Here is an 18,982-nt window from a genome sequence, read left to right on the forward strand (position 1 = left end):
ACAATCAGTGAGAAGAATGGAATGAGGGAGAGAAAGCAGTGAAGGCTTGTTCTGAAAGGCTAGCTCTGGAGGGCAGGAGGATGTAGCTAACAAAAGACAAGGTTGGCAGCTTATACCATGAGAACAACTGTTAACATGAAGCTAATGGCATTAAAAGGCAGCTTTAGGAAGTGGAAAAATTAAAGAATGGGATAAAGCAAAGCTGTTATATGAGAAGTCCTTTATAACAATTGCTATTTTGAACTATAACGTTATGAGTCAGGAAAGAATCTTTTCAAGGTGGAAGGTGTAGGGAAAATCAGACACAGTAACACTCTTTCTCTAAACGTATCAGAGAAGTGGTTGGGAGGAAAATGCATTCATCTTAATAGGACAGAATCTACTTCTTTAAAGGTAGGAAATGGAAGCATAAAGAACAGTGATTTCTGGGCAGCAAAAATACTAAAAATGTTACAACTGCTGAAGATAGCCACAAAGACAAATGCTTTGTATTTCTGAAACACACTGGGTCCATATTTAATTTTCACATTTAACACTTCATGGTGTTTTGGACTCAAACCCTGGCCCCATGAAAGTGTTTCTACCTGTGACAGAAGTTAAATGTCATGGATGTTACCCCGTTACTGGTTAGCAGCTTGATCTGCTTCATCTTGAGTTGTAGTGCTGTGACACGTAAGCCTTCTTACTTTGAGCAACATGTTTAAACTGTGCCTCCGTGTCCTCAACTGGAGATAGTATAATATACTTCATGACCTTGTGATGATTAAATACTATTTAATTCCTAGGAGCTCAATCAGTGTTAGTTAGCTATTATCCAAAATTATGCTGCTCATTAGTGACACAGCTTGGCCTAAAGCCCATTTGTTTTTTTCTGCCTCCAAATCCAATGGCCCTTCTTGAACACCTTTTTACTTCGTTTCTTACAATGAGTTATAGAGTCTGGGCCTTGAGCCCAGAGTCAAGGTCTTGAAAGTCAGGGCCAGCATATTGAGAGGGCAGCCCCTGTGGGATTTAGCATGATCCAACTTCTAATCAGTTTATGTAGGTCCGTAAGAAACAATCTCAAAACACAAGGCCCAAAGGGGCAGACTGAGAGCAAGATCAGTTCCAAAATGTATGCTGTATAATGGCAATCAAATAAGATAGCCATAGTAGGCTTGGGAAATGAGGCTATTAGGAATCCCTTAGGCAATGTTGTAGTTTTTTTTTTTTTTTAATAGTTACCTTTTTGGCAATGGGGATCCAATAGTAAATGTTTATGGAATAATGATCTCCTTGGTTTCTACCTCTGCAGCTGGGACCACTTAACACCTGCCTGCAGAGCCAATCTTATCTCCAATTTCTATTCTAACTTTGTCTCTTGACTGGAAGATTCTATGAGTCCAGTAACTAGTCAGGTAACATGAAGTCCTCCTTTTAGACTTGATCTGATGCTGGCCCTTTTTGTTTTCTAAACAAAGCTCTTTAATACATTAGTTACTTCCCTGTAACCAATGATTCCATGAATTTCCGTGCTTGTGGTCAGAATAGATGCTAACCCTGAACTCTGGTCAGTGAAGTTGCATCTCCACTGCCTTAGTCTTTTTTTTTTTAATTTTTTTTTTTTAAATTTTTTTGACAGGCAGAGTGGACAGTGAGAGAGAGAGACAGAGAGAAAGGTCTTCCTTTTCTGTTGGTTCACCCTCCAATGGCCGCTGCTGCCAGTGCAGTGCCATCGGCGCACCGGACTGATCTGAAGCCAGGAGCCAGGTGCTTCTCCTGGTCTCCCATGCGGGTGCAGGGCCCAAGCACCTGGGCCATCCTCCACTGCACTCCCAGGTCACAGCAGAGAGCTGGACTGGAAGAGGAGCAACTGGAACAGAACCTGCGCCCCAACCAGGACCAGAACCTGGAGTGCCGGCGCCGCAAGTGGAGGATTAGCCTAGTGAGCCACGTCACTGGCCCCGCTGCCTTAGTCTTTACCTGTCTGAAGTGGAACCCTGTACCTCCTGTCCTGGGGGTCTAGCTAGTGCCTGCTGTCTGCTCCATTGCCTGCCAGTTGGAACTGTAATTTGTGCTGGCCTATTGGTCCGTATGGTCTCTAGGACGTGGTCTTCCTATTGATAACCATTCAACTACAGGTTTAACATTTCTTTAGTTTCAACATATATGATGTTTTAGTCCTAAAACATAAACTTAGTTTCTGATTACTAAACTGTTTTTTTTTTTTTTAAATCAGGCCCAGGGCTTTGGAGCTGTTCTCTTGTTGAATCTTCCCAATAGACTGTGATGTAGGTACTCTATCAGTAGGCTCAATTTTCAGATGAAAAAAAAAAAAAGACAGACAAGAAAACAAAAACCCAAGGTTCCGAAAGATTGAGAATGTTTTCAACATCACACAACTGGTAAGCAAGAAATTTGGGATTCAAAACCAGTAGCACCAAAACCGGAGATCTTAAGCACATTCATACTGAAAGTAAAGGAAATAATAAAGAGCATATGGGGCAGTGTGGAAGAAATTTACTGTGTAACGGTAAACATTATTTACATTAAAACGTACTGTCCATCTTTTAATTTAATTTTATTTATTTGAAAGACAGAGTTATAGAGAGAGACAGAGAGTGAGAGGTCATCCATCTGTTGGTTTACTTCCCCAAATGGCCACAATGGCAAGAGCTGAGCCCACCTGAAGCCAGGAGCCAGGAGCTTCTCCCTGGTCTCCCACATCGGTGCAGGGGCCCAAGGACTTGGGCTATCTTCCGCTGCTTTCCCAGGTGACTTAGTAGGGCACTGGATCTGAAGTGGAGTATCTGGGACTTGAACCAGTGCTTAAATAGGTTGCTGGCGGCTGCAGGTCAGGTCTTTAACCCACAGCACCACAGCACCAGTCCTTTAGTGTCCATTTGGATGTTTATCTGTTCCATTAAAAGTGATTGACATGCTACCTTTTTTGTTTGTTTGTTTGTTTGTTTAGTTGATGCTGTATCTGAAAGGAAGATAGAGAACATGAATAGGGAAGGATAAAAGATAACTTTTCTTAGAAAAATATTTTGTGGGCGCTGCGGCTCAATAGGCTAATCCTCTGCCTGCAGCGCCAGCACACTGGGTTCTAGTCCCAGTCAGGGTGCCGGATTCTGTCCTGGTTGCTCCTCTTCCAGTCCAGCTCTTTTCTGTGGCCCTGGAGTGCAGTGGAGGATGGCCTAAGTGCTTGGGCCCTGCACCCGCATGGGAGACCATATCCTCACACAATTTTTCATATAATTAAAAAAAATTGCAAGTCAGGGTTACAGAGAGAAAGGGAGAGACAGAGAGAAAAAGAGATCTTCCATCCGTTGATTCACTCCCCAGGTGGGTGTAAGTGCCAGCAGTGGACCAGGCTGAAGCTAGGATCCAGGAGCTTCATCTGGGTCTCCCATGGGGGTATAGGGGCTCAAACACTGGGACCATCATCTGCTGCTTTTCCTAAGCCATTAGCAGAGGGCAGACTCAGAAGTGGAGCAGCCAGGACTCTAACCAGCGCCTAAATGGGATGCTGGTGTCACAGGTGGCCGCATTACCTGCTACACCACAATGCAAGCTCCTTATCATATAATTTCATGCACTTCCCTGAAATCTGTTCATAGTCGCATGAATTAAGAATTCTCAAATTTGAAGAACTGTTTCTGATTTGATGGAAAATCCAGTGTTAGGATTAAATCCTAGTGAACACATCTTACTCACCTCTTAATCCAAATGCTCTAAATATCTGTGGGATCAATGAATCAATTACAACCACTTCCTGGTAAACAGACTGGCTACCTCTGCTTTGGGATCTGAGGTCTTTCATAATGAGAGACAAGTGTGAGTATGATGCTTGTGTATTCTATTCTTGTTTATACTTCTCTAGAGATAAGCTTTCCCACGAATTCTGCTGAGAGATTTGGAAATGGGCAAGAGCTCTCTTAAAAGCTGTCATGGCAGTTTTCTTTTAAATTGGAATGTAATTTTTCCTTGAGCCACACAATGACTCTAGCTTGTTCTGTAAAGACATTTGCACACACTGGGCAGCGCTTACGCTGTATCTAAATCAAAATCCAACCCACCAGTAGGCACAACTGGACCTAGAGACCTCATGCAGACTTTTGTAACCAGTCATTTGTCTCTGCCATTTTTATATTTAGCTAATGCTTTGGGCACCTCTTCATTCTCATAATATCCCTGTGTAATTAAATTGTTTCTGAGTCTGTTTGTGATTCTTTCTCAGCCTCAGGTCAGTTGATTCTTTAGAGTCATTGTTGGTTTATGTTTTGTAGCCACATGAAACTCTCATGTAAGTAAATGTTATGGACATAGACCCCAAAGAATGAATTTGGAATGAGTCTGAATTGTGGTAAGCCAGCTGAGGAAATCTGTTGTTTCCTTCCTTGTTTTCTAGAATAACACCAATATTTCCTTTCATGTATGGGTTTTTCTTTGACACAGTGATAAAGTTGAGATTTATTTGTTGGGTGAGAGGAACATTTTAATTCCTGAAAAGTAAAACCAACTTATTTTAAATGATCATTTCAAGCCATCTTGGCATTATACTTCCTTGTGGGCTGGGAGGTCCCTGTACAGGTAGATCCAAAGACATTTTTCTCAGTATATTTAATAGTTGTTGACATATGATGTTTAACTGTCTGAATTTGTGAATGAGAAATACAAAAGACAATGATTTATGTTAACAAAGATTGGTCCCTTTGTCTGAAAATGCATATGTAAAATACCAAAAAAAATCTCCATAAATTAAAATGGGAAAGCGGAATCTATTTAGTTCTAGGAAAGTTAGGGAATAGTAACATCTTTGTAGATGTTAAGTAAGCATTTCCATCCATCCCTGCTAGCAAATCTGTGATCTGAGATCAGTGCTCCTGTTCCTCCACTTCCAGTCCTTCCTTGAGAATTTATTGCCAGAGCTGAGCCAAGTCACCGAAAAGGGTGTATGGTTACATATGTATTCATGCATGTGTGTGTAAATATATATAAACAGATACATACATATCTGGCAGGTAACTTACTAATAACATCGTAGGGGAGAAGTACAAAAATGCAATGAAATGGGGACTGTTCAGACATTCTGGATCAGATGAATCAGAACTTGGCTGGAGAATCAAACATACTTTCCAGTATGGCCCAACCTAAACCGTATTACTAAATCTGCAGACATGAAAGGTCAGCGTGGTCACGCACTGGGACAAACATAGATTCTCTGCACATGCAATTCTAATTAGTCAGGGTTTCAGGGCAGGGCACCAGCCATTTTCACTTGATGGTGATAGTCTTACAATTCAGAGATACTCAGCAAAGGATGCTAGGTGAGGAAGAACTCCATGGGTTCAGAAGGAAAGGGTCATTTTCTGTCTAGAGATTCTTACGAGTGGTGAAGCAGGCACGCATACAGGTTAAAATCAATTAGGTTTGTGGGCTGGAAGACCACGCCTTTGCCATGCCATGTGACCTCATGCCCCTACCTGGCCACACCTGAGTGCCTGCTGGTCAGTCAGGTTAATTAACCACTCCCCTTTGGAAGTGGGTTAAAAGCCTGGGACACAGTGTGTCCGGCTCTTCTTTTCTTCCCTGGCCTCTTGCCAGTAGGGGGCTGGCTGTAGCCCTGCACCTCCAGGACGCATGGCCTTCAGGCCACCCGCCCTAGGCTTCCTGGCCTAGATGCTCCTCCAAGTGGCTGGTTCCTGGTGCTTGCTATAAACCCAGATTTAACCCCCCCACCCTCTCAAATAAAGCTCTCACTCTCCTATGCATCTTTCACACTAAATAAAGGCCTATAATGTATCATGCTGCCTTGTTTATTTATGCTGGTATTTAGAATTCTCTATTAGGCAAGCACCCTCTCAGGCTTATTAATATCAGGGATTTATTAATAAGCATATGGTGATATCACATGGCACCCAAAATTCCAGTAATGTTTGTGGTATCCCAGATGGCGCTTCTGGGGAACTTTAAGGGGCCACATTGTGATATGTAGATTTTAGGGGGTCATTTCCGATATCAGTGGGATTTGCACAGATTAGAATGCTGTAACTGTCTCTTTTTGACTATGCTGTAATTGTTTTAAAGATTGGTGATTTATGGTTTACAAGATTGACACTTTTTCAGTTCATCTTCTGTCAACCCAACTGCGGCTCAGAGAATGGACGAGCACCTTCCTTCCATTGAGAAGCCTCTACTCCAGTCGGTCCGATGTTCTGAGGGTGTCTCTGAATAGGTCATGCTCATTATCATCTACAGCAAACATTTTTGAGTTAATTTATTGTTTATATTGACAATTAAATGACAGAAGTAGGCCTGTTTGACTTTGGCAAACTAAAATAATATCTACATGCCAGACAGACTTGAGTTAGGGATGTGTTCTTTCACCGGGTAATTGTATCAGTTGGGTCAAGCTATTTAACCCTCTGAAGCGGGTTCTTTTTCTTTACATTTATATGCAGTGATAGCTCAAAAGCCTTATGGTGGGATAAATTAAGATCATATACATAAAGCACTCTTTACAGTGCCTGGAAAATAATAGACAGTGGATAATTGGTAGCTAATACTGCTGATTATAGATGATCAGGTGTAGATACTTAATAATTCTGAAGGTCTTCAGTCTTTGCTTTGTGTCTTTACTGGATGATAAAAAATGTTTAAACTCAGTGACTTTTGGTTTGTAAAAGCTTAATAATTCCTAATGACTTTGAATGGTTAGCATATATAGACCAATATAAAAACAGGCTAAAAGAGAAGGCAGGAACAAGGATAAGCCATTGAGAAATATCTGCCATTTTATTCCCAAACTTTATATTGAGTGAAGCTTAAGATTTTGAGAGAAATTGGTTAAATAATGAAACTGGACTGGCGCTGTGGCGCAGCAGGTTAACTCCCTGGCCTGAAGCGCTGGCATCCCATGTAGGCACTGGTTCTAGTCCCGGCTGCTCCTTTTCCAATCCAGCTCTCTGCTATGGCCTGGGAAGGCAGTGGAAGATGGCCCAAGTCCTTGGTCCCCTGTACCCACGTGGGAGACCCGGAGGAAGCTCCTGGCTCCTGGCTTCAGATCAGCACAGCTCTGGCCATTGAAGCCATCTGGGGAGTGAACCAGCGGATGGAAGACCTACCTCTCTCTCTGTCTCTACCTCTCTCTGTAACTCTGCCTTTCAAATAAATAAAATAAATCTTAAAAAAAAATGATACTGGGCCGGCGCTGCGGCTCAATAGGCTAATCCTCCACCTAGCGGCGCCGGCACACCAGGTTCTAGTCCTGGTCGGGGCGCCGGATTCTGTCCCGGTTGCCCCTCTTCCAGGCCAGCTCTCTGCTGTGGCCAGGGAGTGCAGTGGAGGATGGCCCAAGTGCTTGGGCCCTGCACCCACATGGGAGACCAGGATAAGTACCTGGCTCCTGCCATTGGATCAGCGTGGTGCGCCAGCTGCAGCGTGCCAGCCGTGGCGGCCATTGGAGGGTGAACCAACGGCAAAGGAAGACCTTTCTCTCTGTCTCTCTCTCTCCCTGTCCACTCTGCCTCTCAAAAAAAAAAAAAAAAAAAGATACTAAAGATTTGGGAGACACTGAATGTCATATTTATGGAAAAAATTTTCTTTCAGTATCTGCACCACAGATTCCTTTGGAAGATGAGATTGTTGTTGATGGCTTACATTGTTTGCTTAGATTTGTTTTTAGCCTGAAACTTCATAGGAGACATTTAACAACATATCCTATGATGCAAACCTTGGCGCTAGTCATTCTTCCTGAATGGATGAGGTTTTTGAGTAGTTGGATCATATTTTCTTTTTTTAGGTAGTGGGGATGCTTAGGTGACTCATTGTTTTCTTCAGTGTAGTCTATGTTTGGTTACTAATTTTGCCACATGCTAGTTGTGAGAATCTGAGTAAGTTAATTAGCTTCCTTTAACCTCAGTTGTTTTTCCAGTTATAAACTGAAAATACAAGGGGGCCTTTAGAAAGTTCATGGAAAGATGTGTATTATGCCTAGGTTTCAAAAACATTTATATCAAAGTAAACTTAACTTTTAATTCCACTTTTCCATGAACTTTTACCCTCATAACACTGATTTACTCTATTCCTATGAGGATTAAATAACGTTAGTGTAAATTAGATGAAAAGAAACAACAAATAAATCATGTAATATTAAAGAAGCAAATTTTAGGTTTTTATATAAGCAAAATATAAAATGCCAGTTGCACCTGCTTACTAGTTGCTTTTAATATAATTTTGATTCTCAATGTATAAAGTTTATAAGAACTGTTTTAGAGTTTGAGATGCTTAAAAACTTTCCTTAGGTTTCTCTCTGTCTCTCTCTCTCACTGTCCACTCTGCCTGTCAAAAAAAAAAAAAAAACTTTCCTTATGTAACAGCTAAGTAATAATATTAACTTTTTTCGAGTTGTTGGGACAATTGTATAGAGCTAAATGAGGCTGTGTGTTCTAATAATAATTTAAGAAGTCAGGAGACTATTGCTGTCTTCTGCTTTTTGAACTATTTAATTTTTATACTTAAATTAGACTAAGCTAAAAAAATCTAATTTACCACAGATGACAGGCTGAGCCAAAAAATGACAGTTTTTACTCTTTTGTTGATGTATTATTTTGATTCAAAGTCTTTAAGTCCCTTGGAATCCAAATATTACAAATTGAGGATAAATATATTTTAAATGCTTGGAAGACAATTTTATGCACATGTTTTTTCTTTCATATTTGCAGTTGGGACTTTACAGTCCTTATTTCAAACACTTGTTTTCGACATTTCTGTGGTTTCATGTTGCACTCTAGCAGATCTGTGGACTGAGAAGAATTAGAAATAGTGAATATGGTAAAGAGCCAAACGGAGAACATTTAACTCAGGCAATTTGTGAAATGCCCTTTATCCAAACATGTGTTTTGGGCTGGCATATACCACATGTATTGTCAGGAGTTGATGTTGATGCACGACTTTTTGGTGGGTGTAGTGTGTGTGCCATGCTTTGTAAAGCAGGATATTATCAAAGAAGTAAAAACAGAGTAAGATTTTTTTTGTTTAAAACAAAAGAGGCGCCGGCCGCAGTGCGCAGGCCGCGGTGGCCATTGGAGGGTGAACCAACGGCAAAGGAAGACCTTTCTCTCTGTCTCTCTCTCTCACTGTCCACTCTGCCTGTGGAAAAAAAAAAAAAGACAAAAGAGGACTTTCTCTCTCTCTCTCTCTCTCTCTCTCTCCCTCTCTCTCTCTCTCTCTGTGTGTTTTATTTCAACTGTCTCTGAACAGGCCTTGAGTTTTGGTGGATAGAGCTAAGAGCTGGGTTTCCAGTTTGATAGTAGCTGGACATCTCATCTAAAACATTGGAAAAGGGGGAGCAGAAGTATCCCAGCTTCTCCTTGGCCACTGGTGTCTATGATGCAGTCTCATCTGATGAAACAATCACTTCAATGTTTCGGAAGTCTAGTAGTCTCCATTGCTTTAGTGAGACTTAATGGAAGTTTCCATCAGTTTGATGTGGCTTTGGTTCTAAATGTTCCAAATAGAGTTTGATTTTAGTTTGGCCAAGGTGAAACCAAGACACATTTACTGAACATTATCCAGAAATTTGGATAATTTTGATGTCATGTAGAACAATTTTCTTATTGTGAAGATGAGAAAAATGACCCCCAAAAGTTCAGAGAAATGATCAAGGATAAGTTAATTAATGAAAATTATATTTATAAGGGAAATATACTATAATTCATAGTATTCATTGAAGTAAATTGGTGCTGAATAGTGAGTGATCTTTACTTGTTAGATCCATGCTATCCTGAAAATACTTTTCATTGGTTTTGATCATTCCTGGTTCTTTTATTGGTTTTGTTATTGTCATTGAAGTCCTATGTCAGCCAAACACCCCAAAGTGCCTCAAACACAGAGTAGAGGAAGTTCATTTGCAAGGCAAAATGAGATGGGATGCAGGAATGAGATGTGGTAAGGAAGGATAAGATGTAAGTGTGAGTTACAAATGTGGTTAACCTTCAATGATGTCTTATTGCTAATCAGGCTTTATGCTGGTAATTCTTTGTAGCTGTAAAGAAATTAGTTCAGAGCCTTATGTATCTAGAGAGAAAATATTTTCATTCAGCAATGTGCTATTTCTTAATACCTTTGATGCTAGTTTCAGCAGCAAGTTTATGAATCTAAAACAACTTTTATTGAGGTTCTACTCTTAACTGATGAGTGTTATTTTACAGACAGGAGGTATCTTGTCTTATTTATGAACTGTATTTGTCAGGGAAAACCTTGAGAAGACAGATTAGGTGAAAGGAATGCTTTGTTTGCGTCGTCATTTTCCTCCTATTATGATGCTGTCCTGACATAGAGTAAAAAGCTGATAAAACTATGGCCATGCATTCAGTAAGGTGACCAGCATCACACTCAAGTTACAGGCTGACCACATTATTTCTCCCTCTCTGTTCTAATTCCCAAATCCTGATTCCAGGAACTCAGAAGATGAAAAATTCCACTACAAGAGTGCCACCTCCCCTCTGGAACATGGCCTGACTTCTCACTCCAGAGCCCCAGCACATAGCTCAGCTAACAGACTTTTTTTTTTTTTTTTTTTTTTTTTGACAGGCAGAGTGGACAGTGAGAGAGAGAGACAGAGAGAAAGGTCTTCCTTTGCCGTTGGTTCACCCTCCAATGGCCGCCGCGGCCGGCGCGCTGCGGCCGGCGCACCGCGCTGATCCGATGGCAGGAGCCAGGAGCCAGGTGCTTTTCCTGGTCTCCCATGGGGTGCAGGGCCCAAGCACCTGGGCCATCCTCCACTGCACTCCCTGGCCACAGCAGAGGGCTGGCCTGGAAGAGGGGCAACCGGGACAGAATCCGGAGCCCCGACCGGGACTAGAACCCGGTGTGCCGGCGCCGCTAGGCGGAGGATTAGCCTAGTGAGCCGCGGCGCCGGCCAGCTAACAGACTTTTAAATGCTACAGTGAATTCGTAGGCTGCTCTGACACTGGGCATAGGGCCCTCAGGTGACTCCAGTTCCGAAGAGTGGAGGCCAAAGAAGAATTATTGCTTCCTTTGCTTTAAGGCCCTGTGAGAACTTAGGAGGTGAACCTTAGAGATGATTATTAGATGGCTATAGAAAAGAAGGCCCTGGAGTCTCCTGCTGCCCAGAAATTCAGAAGGAAGAAGTGAATAATCTGCTGGTGCTCCTGGTATAGCTCAGGTCTCTCTCCCATACTGGCAGGAACATGTATCATTTTACAGTTGTCAGCAGACTGATCTTTGTAAACATAAGCTTGCTTCAATGGAGACAGAACAGTATCTAGGAGACATGCTTGCTTACATGTGTGCCTCCACGACCATCCAAATGCAGGGCTTAATTCTCAGGTACATGAAGAATCTTGGAGGAAAAGAGAGACATGCTGAGGTGGAGGGCCCAGTCCTCATCTGTGCTGCCTGAGACAAATTCAAATATGAAGCATGACACTGGTCCTTCTGTAAGTGGCAGGAGCTTTAGCTGAAAGCAAATTCATAGGAACGAAACAGGTTGATATGAAAATTTAGTTGAAAACTAGTGCATATGAATAATTTATTTTATTAATTTTAATTTGGGTTTGAATGGCAGACATATACACACATTAAGAGGGAGAAAGAGAGAGAGAGGGAGGATGAGGGGAAGAAGAAGGAGGAGAGAGAGAGGGAGAGACTGGAGAAAGATCTTCCATTCACTGATTTCACTTCCCAAATGTCCACAATAGCCAGGACTGGACTATACTGAAGCCAGGAGCCTTAAACTCAATCTGGGTATCCCTTGTGAGTGGCGGGGACTAAAGTACTTGAGACATTATCTGCTGCCTCCCAGGGTATACATTAGCATGAAGATGACTTGGAAACAGAGTAGCTGTGTCTCAAACCAAGGCCTCCAACATAGGATGTAGGCATCCCAAGCTGCAACTTAACCATTGGGCCAAATGACTGCTGCTACATTTTATTTATAGATAAACTCCTGTCACTATACAAGATTAGCAATTTAGAGAGAGACAAAATTAAAAGCAGTCTCTAGGTCTGAGACCCAGTTCTAACATGTGTGGATGAATTAACAACTTGAACTTGATATTTTTCAGTTGGAATCCCAGCTCTGCCCTTTACTGGACACAAAAAATTGGGTAAGTTACTGAGTTTTTCCTTACCTCATTCTTTTTTCTGAGTCAGTTCTCACAAGAGTATGTTTTAAGAGCTGAGCCTGTCCTGTAAATAACTTCGGCTTCTTGTCTGCTATGTGATCATTCACTCCCACACACTCTTGCCATGATGGCATCTGTCATGAGGCCTTGGACAGGGCCAAGATGATGCCAGTGACGTACTCTTAATCTCAAGAACCATAAGCCAAAGAAACCTCTTTAAAAAAAGATTTATTTATTTATTTGAAAGGTAGAGTTACAGAGAGAGAGAAGGAGAGACAGAAAAAAAGAGAGAGAGAAAGAGAGAGGGATCTTCCATCCTTTCATTAACTCCCCAACATGCCCAATAGCTAGGGCTGGGCCAAGCAAAGCTGGGAGCTTCTTCTGGGTTTCCCTTGTGGGTGTAGGGGTCCAAGGACTTGGGTCATCTGCTTTCCCAGATGCATTAGCCAGAAGCTGGATCAGATGGGGAGCAGCCAGGACTCCAACCGGCACCCATATGGGATGCCTGCACTACAGGTCGTGGGTTAACCCGCTGTGTCACAACACCGGCCCCAATAAACTTCTTTTTTTTTTAAAGATTTATTTATTTATTTGAAAGTTAGAGTTACACACAAAGAGAGGAGAGGCAGAGAGAGAGAGGTCTTCCATCTTCTCGTTCACTCTCCAGATGCCTGCAATGGCCGGAGCTATGCTGATCTGAAGCCAGGAGCCAGGAGCTTCTTCCGAATTGCCCACGCTGGTGCAGGGGCCCAAGGACTTGGGCCATCTTCCACTGCCTTCCCAGGCCATAGCAGAGAGCTGAATCGGAAGTGGAGTAGCCGGGAATCCAACCGGCGCCCATATGGGATGCTGGCGCTTCAGGCCAGGGCATTAACCCACTGTGCCACAGCGCTGTACCCATCAATAAACTTCTTTTAAAGTAAAGTTACACAGCCTCGGGTATTTTGTTTTTAGGAATAAAAAACTGGCTAATATTTGGAATAACTTAAATGTTCCAACATTACATGTTAGTGTCTGGGTTTAATATTTCAGAGTTGCTATAGTTTTGAGTGATAAGATTAAGAGCTAAAAACAATAATTATTACTATATACAAACCATGATGATGTATGTGCTTTAATCATTCCTACTTTAAAATTAGGTAAAGATGTCAGAAGCCAAAAAAATATGTGGCGGGTTACATACTTATAACAACTGTGCAGGGGGCTGTTGTATCCAGGTTGACTGGTCTCACAGAATATGTTTCTGTGTATGATCATAGGACAGATAGTGCTGAAGGGACAAGGTGCAAAGTTTTGAAGATGACCTAAAATGTAATGTGTAGGAGTAAAATGGACCTTTTGGGATTTGATGATTGTTTATAGCACTTGTCTCTTCCATTGAGGAACAGTGTTTTTCTCTTCACACCATTTAACTCTTTTACTTAGTCTAGGGTTAACTGTATGATCATAAAGTAAACTGAAAATAGATCTTTGTAAAAATTAAGAGTGGCAATGGGAGAGGGATAAGGAAGGGTTGGAGTGTGGGAGGAGGGGGTTAGGGTGGGAAGTATCACTATGTTCCTAAATTTGTATATATGAAATAGATGAAACTTGTATAATTAAATAAAATTTTAAAAATTCAATACATATAAAGCCAATTAAATAATAATTAAACATTAAAACAAATTAAAATAAAGATCATTGAATGTGAATGCAGGGCTTGCTGAGCTGTCCTCATAGATACTGATAGCTCTCCAAACTCATAGACAGTCTAGACAGCAGACCATGGGAGAGAGAGGCTGTAAATCAGGAAACTAAGCCTTGAGAGCTATATGTGGTGAACTAAGATGTTGGTGAGTGACAGCATTAGAGAATTAAAGGGTGACATTACTGATATGACTATTAAAATAACACACTTACATTATGGAATCCCCATTAGTAATTATGGAACTTTTAGAAAACATAGCTCAAAGAATACACACAGGAAATAATATTATTCCAATTAAAAATTTTATTCACTGGAAAGTCAGAATTACAGAGAGTGGGAGACACACACACAGACACACACACACACATACACACACACAGAATTTTCTATCTTCTGGTTCACTCCCCGATGGCTGCAACAGCCAGCACTGGGCCAGGTCCAAGCCAGGAGCCACAAGCTTCATCCTGGTCTTCTACAGGGTCAGCAGGAGTTCAAACATTTGGGTCATCTTCTACTGCTTTTTCCAGGCTATTAGCAGGGAACTGGATCAGAAGTAGAGCTGTTGGGACACAAACTGGTACCCATATGGGATGCTGGTATGGCACAGCTTAACCCACAGTGCCATAACATTGGCTCCTAATAGTTCCATTTTATAGATGAATTAACTAATGCCATATATTCACATGGCTACTATTTCAAGTCACCCAGTATTGCTACGTGAAATGGTTTTCAAAGAAGCCATTCCCTTCCTCCACCACTTCTCTATCCATGTGTGTGTTTGACAAATTTGAGTATCTGGTATGTATTGAGCTTCAGGAATAGAAAAGTACTTTAAATCCTGATCCCACTCCCTGAATCTGGTATGGAAATGATTGACATATAGGGGGAAAAAGACATAGGAACAATTGATGTGATAAAAGGGGAAAATTAGTAAAAACCAATGATAAAAGTATGATTTTATTATTTGTAAAATGAGAGTGCTTTGTTGAACATTCTTTAATATTCCAATTTCATCTTTATCATTCTAGAAACAGTAAGAAGTTATAGCAATGAAACAAAACTATATGCAGCATGGTAGTATAAAACTTGAACCTACTTAACTGTTCATTTACGACTCGTCCACTTCCTCAACACTATGCAGCCTAACAAGTTTGGCAGCCAGAGACCTCAGTGTGAGGCGGCAGGGCATGCTTTTGGACAGGAGACTCAAACTCAATGCTGGTGGAGTGTTTACAGTTTGCATATGCATTGCAGGTGTGTGACATCACTTCCCATGACTGATGTGAATGCTGGGAACAGTGGTGGGAGACTGATCGCCTGCCTTTAACCCTTTCCAAACGAGCCATGTTGTGGGCAGATGTTGACCACACCTACTTGTGCATCACTCAAAATGAGCCTGGACGTCAGCCAGCTTTTGCTGATCCAGGCCTTGGTGTGAGAATGCACAGCCACTGAGCCTTTTCGGGAAACAGCATGGAGACTGATTCAGGAGGATAGGAAACCAAAGGCTTGCCTTTGTGCTCCAGGTGATGGCAATGATGGGAAAACCAGCATTATTCTCTTTGTCAGGCTACAATCAGAACTCACTCCTTAAGCTTTTATAATTAGAAGACTGGGAGGGGGGATGTGAATGGAAATAGGCTTCCCATGTGGGAGGAAACAATACTAAAGAAACCATTTCCCCAACTGCTAGTATAAACACAATTGCAGTAAGACTATTGGAAGTACTTAAGGGAACAAAATGTTTTCATGCTTTTCTTTGAAAATAGTCCTCCAGTTTATCCAGTGCAGGCCTTCAATTGACATAATGTAAACAAACCTTGGGGCTAGTATTGTGGTATAGTTGGTAAGGCTGTTCCACTTCTGATCCTGGGAAAAGCAGTGGATTTGGCCCAAGTGTTTGGGCTCCTGCCACCCATGTGGGAGACCCAGATGAAGCTCCTGTCTCCTGGCTTTGGCCTGGCTGTGGCCTGGCTCAGTGCAGGTTGTTATGGCCATTTGGGGAGTGAACTAGTGGATGCAAGATCTCTCTCTCCTTGTCTCTCCTTCTTTGTAACTCTTTTTAAAAAACCAGGTAAATCTTTAAGAAAAAAAGGAAACAACCCTACTTATAAAAAGTTATATTAATGTAAAATCACCTCTGTGCAGTTATTAAAAGAGATTATGTGTATTTTGTAGTGATAAATCAGGCATTGGATGAAGTAAGCAATTTAGAATGACTAGAAAAAGTAACTAAGAATGGGCTAAGAATTTTTCATACTGTGTGTTATAGATTTTCCTGTAACACATATGAGGGTATACATATATAAGTAAACCAAAATGTAATTGTAAGTTTTATATGAATAAAATGCTAATTCTTAATTTATTTTAAGTAGCTTGCATATTATTCTTTCCAGTAATATGTGAAACATTTTTCCTTTTAATTAGTTCACATTATAGAAGTTATGCTAGTCTTTTACTTCTTATTCGTGTTTGCGGTACTGCTGCAGTTGTTACTCATATAGGATAAGAGCACTGTTAGTTGTAGGTGATCAGTGGAGAAGGGAGAGCTTGGGAGACTCAAAAACATTGTTTTTTTATTATTATTTCTGGAATCACAGTGACTGCTTTGAGCAATTAGAGATGTTAAGGCATAGAAGACCATCCTGAAATGAATGGATAGCCATAATGCAGCCTCATTTTTCTTTCTTCCTCTGGCACAACTGATACTCTCTGTAGGTGTATGTTTGGATCACATTTTCTATGAACATATTTGAATCAATTGTTAGCCCTACTGCAGCTGCAAGTGCTGGTTATTTTCCTTGAATTTGTAGCTCTTTGATGTTTTCTGACATGCATGGCTTTGTAAACACAGCCTCCAATTTATTTTTTGAGTCCTAAACAACATTGTTGGAACAGGTTTTGTTAATACCAGTTTAGAAGTTTGAAGCTTAACCTTTACAACCTTTCTTTTGAAGGTGTCAAAATTTGTGGAATGGGAGGTTATTGTTTTTTAAAAAATATTTATTTATTTATTTGAAAGGCAGAGTTACAGAGTGAGAAGGAGGGAGGGGATGAAGGAGGGAAGGAGAGAGAGAGAGAGAGAGAATGAATCTCTTCAATCTGTTCGCTCATTCCCCAAATGGTTGCAATGACCGGGGCTGGGCCAGGACAAAGCCAGGAGCCAGGAGCTTCATCGAGGTCTCTCACATGGGTGCAGGTGCCCACTGACTTGGGCTGTACCCTGCTGCTTTCCAAAGAGCATTAGCAGGGAGCTGGATCAGAAGTGGAACAGCCAGGACTTGAACCAACATCCCTATGGGATGCTCGCACTGCAGGCTGTGGCTTTACCTGCTGTGCCACTGCTCCACAGCACTAGTCCTGGGGAGATTACTTTTAATGAAACTAAGCTTTGTTGCTAGTTTTTCATGTTTGAAGATGAAATGAGATGGCATTTTTTAATTTGTAGAGCTTTAGAAACTTTAAAGATAGAATTGAAAAATTTTCAAAGCAATTTTATTTCTCAGCATTAAGCTAGAATTTAACTGCAGTGCTAGAAAGTTGAGATGAGAATTTCATTTTTCCATTTCAATTCATCCATGTTTTCTATTCATGTGATTCAGGCCTTAAGGAATAATTTTGGAAAGATACAAGAGAAAGCCTTCAAGGAAATCTCCGTTTTGCTACCTTAGGAAGACATTCACTCCTAAGATGATTTTCTGTGACTACGTTTGTGAGGGGTGGAGTCAGGGACTCCGCTGCTGGTCTCTCTTCCATCATGGCTGTGATCTTTCTTGTGCATCTGGATCTACAGCTGAAATTAAGATGACTGGTGGATTTCCCTGGAAAACTCAGAAGCTGCCTGGAGATCTTGTTGCAGCCAAATTCAGGCACATAATCAAAACCATGTTACCTTTTGTAAATCAGAAAATCAAAAGTGACATATACTGGTTCTACTGAGGGGCATGGGCCCCCCTTGCTAGCAGTGGCAATTCATAATCACGCATGAAGGAGGGACGGGGCAAAGGTGATTGTTAAGTGCTAGAGGGCACATTTTTTGTTGTTTTCTAGACACTTCAGGGATGTTTCATTTGAGGTAATAAAATTGAAAATGTCCCCAAATGTTAAGTTTGCAAATGATTTTTTAAAACTTCTTATTTTGAGATAATTTTAGATGCACATGCAGTTGTAGGAAATAATACAGACCCATCTATAAACTCCAACTAAGTCACCTTCAATGGTAACATCTTGTATAGCTATACTACACAAGCAGGATACTGACAGCCATCAGGTTATTTAGATTTATCAGTTTACATAAACTTAATCTCTCTCTGTCTCTCTGTGTCTTCCCCTCTCTCTCTCCCCCTCCTTCCCTCTCTCCCTCCCTCTGTGTGTGTCTGCATGTGGGTATTTGGTTCCATTCAGTTTTACTACGTGTGCAGATTCCTGCGTCTACCATCACAGTTAAGATACAGAACAGCTCCATCCCAAGGCCCTCTTGTGTTAGCTATTAATTTTTAACAGCGATGTACTAAAAGATTTATTTACCAATTTGAAAAGCTTCTCTGAGGCTATGTTGAATTGTAAATGGTCATGAAAGACATCAAATGACTAAAGAGAGAAACTAGTTGCTCACTGACTCCAGGGAACAGGCAGGAGTTGTTTGAGCTAGTCTCCCCATGCAGTTCTCTGGGTATATAAACAAAGCATTATCACAACTGCTTTAAAAAGGAAGATTACTGAGCATAGAGAATGGAGAAAGATTTTAATGATATCTGGAGCAAAGAATAAAGGCAGGGCTCTAAGGACTCGGGTTAGTAGGCCTTTCGCACAGTTTTAACAAAAGGAAGTTAAAAATTACAGCCTCAGATTCCTTTGTGTAAAGGGAAAAAAGAAAATAAAACTGTGTCAGCAAGAATAAGAAAAAAAAATGGTAGCTGGTCTGTGCTCTGTAAAATAACTTTTTCCCCTGGGAAAACAATAAAAAAATTATTTGTCCCTGTATCAAATTTAGGGCCACTTAACCAAAATGGGTAGCTTGGCAGAGGCTGAAGCTCAGCTGAGGGCTCAATTGTACGACTCACTTATAGCTCAGCATGAAGTTTCTTCATAGACAATAGACATTTGTGTTCACACATTTGGAAAATGAACTTACACAAACAAGTGCAATTTATACCGTTGC

The 18,982-nt window shown here is 41.2% G+C and overlaps 1 long non-coding RNA gene across 5 annotated transcripts in view; it reads left to right on the plus strand.

Moving 5' to 3' along the window:
* Window positions 1-17,867, plus strand: part of LOC149125039 (uncharacterized) — a 354,033-nt gene extending 336,166 nt beyond the window's left edge. For 3 of the 5 annotated variants that reach the window (XR_016212555.1, XR_016212557.1, XR_016212554.1), the window contains 2 exons: window positions 12,075-12,116; window positions 12,802-13,030. This is a non-coding gene — a long non-coding RNA (uncharacterized LOC149125039). Of the gene's footprint in view, window positions 1-12,074; window positions 12,117-12,801; window positions 13,031-17,423 lie in introns of those variants that run through there. The other 2 variants (XR_016212556.1, XR_016212553.1) reach the window with 2 other exon arrangements.
* The last annotated feature ends 1,115 nt before the right edge of the window (window positions 17,868-18,982 follow it).

Source organism: Oryctolagus cuniculus, chromosome 8 (genome assembly GCF_051225735.1).
Source record: "Oryctolagus cuniculus isolate XC-2025 breed Fujian yellow rabbit chromosome 8, ASM5122573v1, whole genome shotgun sequence".
NCBI classification, from domain to species: Eukaryota; Metazoa; Chordata; class Mammalia; order Lagomorpha; family Leporidae; genus Oryctolagus; species Oryctolagus cuniculus.